This window comes from Tetrao urogallus, assembly GCF_951394365.1.
Source record: "Tetrao urogallus genome assembly, chromosome: 6".
NCBI lineage: Eukaryota > Metazoa > Chordata > Aves > Galliformes > Phasianidae > Tetrao > Tetrao urogallus.
The window spans coordinates 28,924,780-28,930,779 of record NC_136819.1 but is presented as its reverse complement, the minus strand read 5'-3'; positions in this window follow the sequence as shown (position 1 = coordinate 28,930,779).

Below are 6,000 nucleotides of genomic sequence, written 5' to 3'. Positions count from 1 at the left end.
AGACTATACATGCCACAAGTCTTCTGCCTTCCTTCCCAGGGATTCCTCTGTTTCTGGTGATGTTGATGACTTAATCTGGCTGCAACTCATTGTATTTGACCAAAGGTCAAAATTTTTGTGTGGCTGAAGTGATACCCAGCATTCAGTCCTCTAGCACTGATGGTCACCCTCCATCAGCACTGGCAGCCCAGTGGTCTCCTCAGTGTTCCAAGAGGATTTGCTCTTCTTTCCCAAATTCTATTCTAAATAACTACAGCAAACCTTTCCCATGAGAATAACTGCAGGCAGCAAGAGTGTTGCATATACCATGCTGTCTGATATAGGGAGACACATTACTTCCAAAAACAAACACAATTCTCCCTGAGGAGCTCTTCTTCACAGTTTGAGCAAGGTTTTGGGTTCTAGTGTGAGAGAAGCAATAGAGAGCTGTAGGAGCAGGGAGTGCTGTGGCTCCATTTTGGAGCTGCTTGCATGGGGGCAGTTTGAAATTTAACCTCTTGGGAACACTTGTAGAGTCCGGGAAAAGCTGTAGAATAGGAAAGGTGCCTGATACTGGCAACCACAGGTTAAATAATGTGCTTTGGTAAGCCTTGGCTGTCAGAGTTAGCCACAAAAGTGGAATTTCCTGTTGTCAGAAATATCGTGCTCGTGACAGTTTTACCAGGCAGGTTTGCTGTAATTGTCTCATAGGACAGATTAATTTTGAGTGTTCCTATACGGTAATCAGCAGAGCTGCAGCAGGGATGAATTTGGCTTGAAACACACGTGTTTGTCTGGTTGTGGGTTTCCGCTCTTGCACTGGAAGTAGCCAGGTTATTTTTGTGCTGCTCCTCTGTCTGAGGTAGAGCTCAGCTGTGAACGTTGTCCTTGGGGAAACTTCTCCCAAGGGGAGAAGCACTTCTAGCCCTGTGAAGGGAATCATTGTCTGGTTCTGCCCTTAGAAAGCCAGTGTTAATCCTTTCTGTGTTGCACAGTGTGCAATTATTTTATTCCTCTCCTTCCCCCTTCTCACATGACATCCATTGCTGGCAATGGACACAAATCAATGGTGTCAAGGAGTTAATCACATCTGCCCTAGGATACACAGTGTCTCTTAAAGCACTCTGAATGTTTAGATGGGTATTTAGGGTTTCCTTTTTATAGACCATTAAATTAAAAGAGAGCAAATACTGAGTAGATGTATATACTTTTTCCTTGCTGTGATGCCAGTATTATAAAACCAGAGAAGCAGTATGTTGTTTGTCAGTCCTGATGGTCTCGCGTGTACAGACCCAGGCAAAACAGCCACCTCGTGTAGTGCAGGGGGGCAAAAAGAGATGAGCTCTGCTGAGTTAGAACAAGAACTGCAAGGTATAGATAAGAGCTGGGATCTCATCCCATATCTGGAGGTGTTCAGGGCCAGGCTGGATGGGCCCTGGGCAGCCCTATATGGTGGGTGGCAGCCTGGCCCATGGCAGGGGGTAGGAACTAGATTTTCTATGAGGTCCCTTCCAACCTAAGCCATTCTATGATTCTGTGATGTCCCCGCTTTGGCCCTAATTCTGTCAGGGTCATGCAGTACCTAGAGCCAGGCTATTCTGGCTATTCTCTCACAGCACAGCATGGCTGTGGTATGATGCTGCCTCTTATCTCTCCACACCATCTGAAACCCTCAGTTTCATAGAAGCATTCCTAGGATCTCTGCTTTCTCCTTAGCAGCTACAAAACTCTCAGAAGTGTTAGAAGGAGCTAGCAGCATCATTTGGTGACTCCATACCAGCTGCAGGTGGGACTAAGGGAGGAAGAGTTCACAGAGCTAACTTGGTACACAGCCATGTGTTGTGACTGCAGAAGTTTCCACCAAATGGTACAGTTCTTGCACAGTGATGTAATATTTAGGTGCTCAGGCTATGGAGGCGTCTCCCAGCAGCTGCAACATCTTATTCTATTATCCCTATTGCCTATGCCATTGTAACCACTACTCTGGTTTGCTTTCTAGCGATGTCTGATGCGTACCACCCAGATATTGCATCCTTAGAGACTTGTAATTTACACCCAGAAGTGCACTTTTCTTGCAGTTTGCACACCAGAAACAGGAAGGGGCCCAACAAATTATTAAATAATTTCAAATAATTCCCTGGACAACAAACGTTATTGCAGGGTTTGCTTTAATACCATGTACCTAACAAAGCAGGGTTAGCTAGACTTCTTGCTAAGCAATGTGGCTTTGTCTCTTCTGCAAAATCTCTCTTTTTAATACGTGTGATGCTTCTTACAACATCTTACAGGAGAAGTGCCCAGAGCACGTTACTGAGGTGTTGGTGGCAGCTCAGCATGAGCTCAGGAGCTGGACTGAAGTGATACAGACACTTACATTGTGAAGGAAAGAAAAAAAAAAACAACGCACAAGGCCTAACCATTTGTTTGTATGTGTATCTTCCTTGGTAGATTAAAGTTGCCTGTTTTGAGTTCACCAGCAATAAAAAAAAACTTGTGATTTATCCACCTCGTTCTAACTCTGCAGCAGGAAGGAGACAGGGGCCCTGTGCTGCTTTTTGAGGAGGGTGGGGAATGGGAGTGGTGGATTTTGGGCTCAAAGTACCCCAGGGTTCTACTTTTGACTCCCTTGTATTGCTTATCCCTCACTCTGTCCATCCTAAGGGGTGCACATGTACATGATAAAATACAGTTCTGCATCCTCGGCACACGGAGCAGTTCAAGCACTGTTGTGATGATGTCTGTGCACATTGCAGTGATCTTGCCAGAGGGAAACAGTTGGTTCAAAGCAGGACTAAACCACATTTTGATCTTGGCATTATAATTGAGAGAAATGTGTACATATGTACCAGGTATAATTATGCCTTTGGTCTGAGTGCATTTTCTAATTAAAGCAGAATAATCCAATCAAACTTTTGCTTGACTAGTCCTGTGACTATAAAAGGTAAAAAATGGCAGAAGGACTCAAGCTTCTGGAGAATCAGGAAGCTGGTGGCAGAAGTTCTCCTGCGGCCAGTAGTGTTGCTCTGCTACTGACTTTTTGTAAGCAGCACCGAAAGAAAGGGGATTTCTTCATTCACAGGAACGCCTGACCTCTGACTACTATGAATAAAACATGAACCACCACCAAGACGTGAACTGAAACCAAACAGATTTCTGTTTTATTTTTTTGCTGGGCCATGAATATGTGCACTATACCCTGAATTCAGGGGGACCTGCTCTCTTTGCTTCAGGCTTTTTGCTTGCAAACTGCAGCTGAACCACCAGACAAGGAAACTGCTCTTTTCCCTTCCTTCCTGTGTGTTTGCAGCTACCGCCTCCCCTGTAGAAGGAAATTCTTCCCTGGTGCATCCCTGCTCAGTCAGAAGTCATTCCCACTCTGACACCTCACCCAGCTGCTTTGGCACCCATGCACAAGTAGGCTCATGGAGCTAGGGAGGCATGAGGAGTGCTGTCAAATGGCCACCTCTCATGCCTGCCTTCCCTCACACCCCTGATGTGTCTGCTCGCAGCCCCAGACGTCCGACGCAGGTGCTGGAAGAAGAATTGCTGTCTGGAAGTAAGTCCAAGGGAGGCCTGGGTTTGTTGGTGTCCAGCCCACCCACCACTTCTTTAAAGACAAAGCTGCCCTTGCCCAATGAGTTCTTTACTGTAGGTTGCCCAAACGTCCTCTGAGGAGGAAAGGAGCTTCAAAATCTCATCTTTTTTTTTTTTTTTTTTTTTTTTTTTCTCAAGGAGATTCTCTCCTACAGCTCCATGGAAAAATAGTGATATGCGAGCTCTTGCTCGTTCAACTCACAGAGGTACTGAAATGCCCCCAGCTCTGCGCTCTATCTTCGTAAGGTAGCCATGCTGAGACATAGGACACTTCAGCGCTCAGGGTACTGCCTGTGGCACTCTCAGCACCTGGATTAACCTATGGGCCTACTCAGGAATGCATTTTGCTGTATAACTTGTACTCTTAATTCCATGGGTTCCGAAGGAAATGTTTTTCATGTGAAAGCAGGAGGTTAAAAGAGAAAGACTGAGATACAATACATATTCATTACCATTTTTGATCTCACTTGAAAGCATTTTGTTTAAAGTTCCAGATACTTACTTGAGCCTCTAGATACCAAATGTGGGAAGGTGTTTGTCAAGGCCATGGAAGATATCACTAGTACCACTTAATGCAGGTGAGCTGTGCATGGTGTGCTGCACTGCCCCAGCGCAGCCTGGGAGAGCTTCCAGTGCACGAGGACTACAACCAGAACTGCTGATGTAAGTGCTGGGTAATGGCAGCCCTGCAAGGCCTGCTGGTGACATCTACATTCCCAAATCTTCAGGATCTGGACGGGCTGGAAGCAGCTATTTCCTGTTCTCCGTGTCTGGGACTTCTTGCAGGTGGAAAGCAGTGTGGCAGGGTTTGTTCTGGCAGAAGCAGAGCATTTCCTTGACTCCTTCCTCTAGAGCCCAGGCTGCTCACTGCTGTTGTAGCTGTTGGATTTCAGATGTGAACGGCCTTTGTCAGCTCCTCAGAAAAGAGCAGTTTTTGAATGGTAGTTACAAATGCTTGATGTTAGTTTGTAGAATGGTTTGTCAATTAAGGAGCTAACGACACGTATGTATCTGCAAGTTCTTATTTATATGACTGAGTGGCATGCTGTCCTGCTTTGATGCTATAAAGAAGGAGAAAGAAATATACTCTCTTTGTTTTTTAATAATTAAAAAAAAAAAAAAGAGTAAACATGCAGTTGAAACAATATTTGTTATATAAGTGAACACTATAAGTGTGGTGATTGTAGATATCTGGCCTTTCAAACTCAGGACATTTTCCAGTACAGAATGTGTGATTAGCTCCCATTGCAACATATCTGTACTGCTACTTTGGCATGGCTCTTCTCATTGTGTTTTGGGGGATGAGGGAAGGGAAGGAAGGGAAGGGAGCTCCCTGTACTGGACAGAAACTCGTCTAAGAAGCTGGGCAATCCCTGGTTATGGCATGACACAGGGACCCTGAGCACAGGGTTGCTGTAGAGAAACCTCTCTTTACCAAGGGTTTGGACTAGATGATCTCCAGATGTCCCTTCAACACCTCTGATTCTGTAATTCTGTGATTCTGTCATGATGCATTTAGTTGGAATTTGGGAACCAGTTTAGTGCACTGCATTAGGGGAGTCTTGTCTTGTAAGACGTGTTTATTCTGCTAGCCTGGAGCACAGAGATTTTCCTTCTTTTCAGAAGGCTGTTGTGTTTTTTACTGCTTGGTAAATGGGGTTTTTGATAAACGCAGCAGTCTGCCTTCAAAGTTACCATTCCTGTATTTGAATCAGCACCTTCTACTCTTATCCACAGCAACTTCTATCTCTACTTTTCCCATTTCAAAGCCAAATTTGGCTTGCTTTAAACCCCATGTCTCCTCCATTGGTGTGCACAGTTTTGGTTCCAGAGTGCCCTGTGTGTTACAGCCCTGGGAGCAGCAGGATGCCCACAGGTCAGAGGCTTGTAACTGAAAAAATTCCTTCCGCTTTTCACTGGAGAGAAGTTGCCAGCAGCCACCTGCACGCAGTCTGCCCAAATGCACATGAAGGGGCTGTCAGAGCTGATACATAGCATGGGTCTATTATGTTCAGAATAGAACTGCTCTCCCTCCCTTTACTACATTATCCCATCTTCATCAGCAGAGTACTTTGGGGCATGTATTGCTAGGGGCAATAAACTATGTTAGAGACTAAGAGGAGATGACCATCTGCTCTATCAGTTCTAGTTGTTGCAGTTACTGCAGAGCTTATCTACATTGCTCCTTCTGCTGACATCTTATGCCACAGCTCTTCCTTGTGCCATTTCTCCATCAGCAATTTTGGCAACCTGTCACTTTCTATGCCTTACATCCATTTTGCAAACACAGGTACTCTAAGATTCCTTTCAGGAGCTTTCCTTTGGCAATTTAATACAAATGTGCTGATTATTGATGAGCTGTAGCATCCACTGAAGCCCACAAGAGCTGCAGTTGTCAGAGCTTTGGAAGCTCAGAGCAGAAAGCAC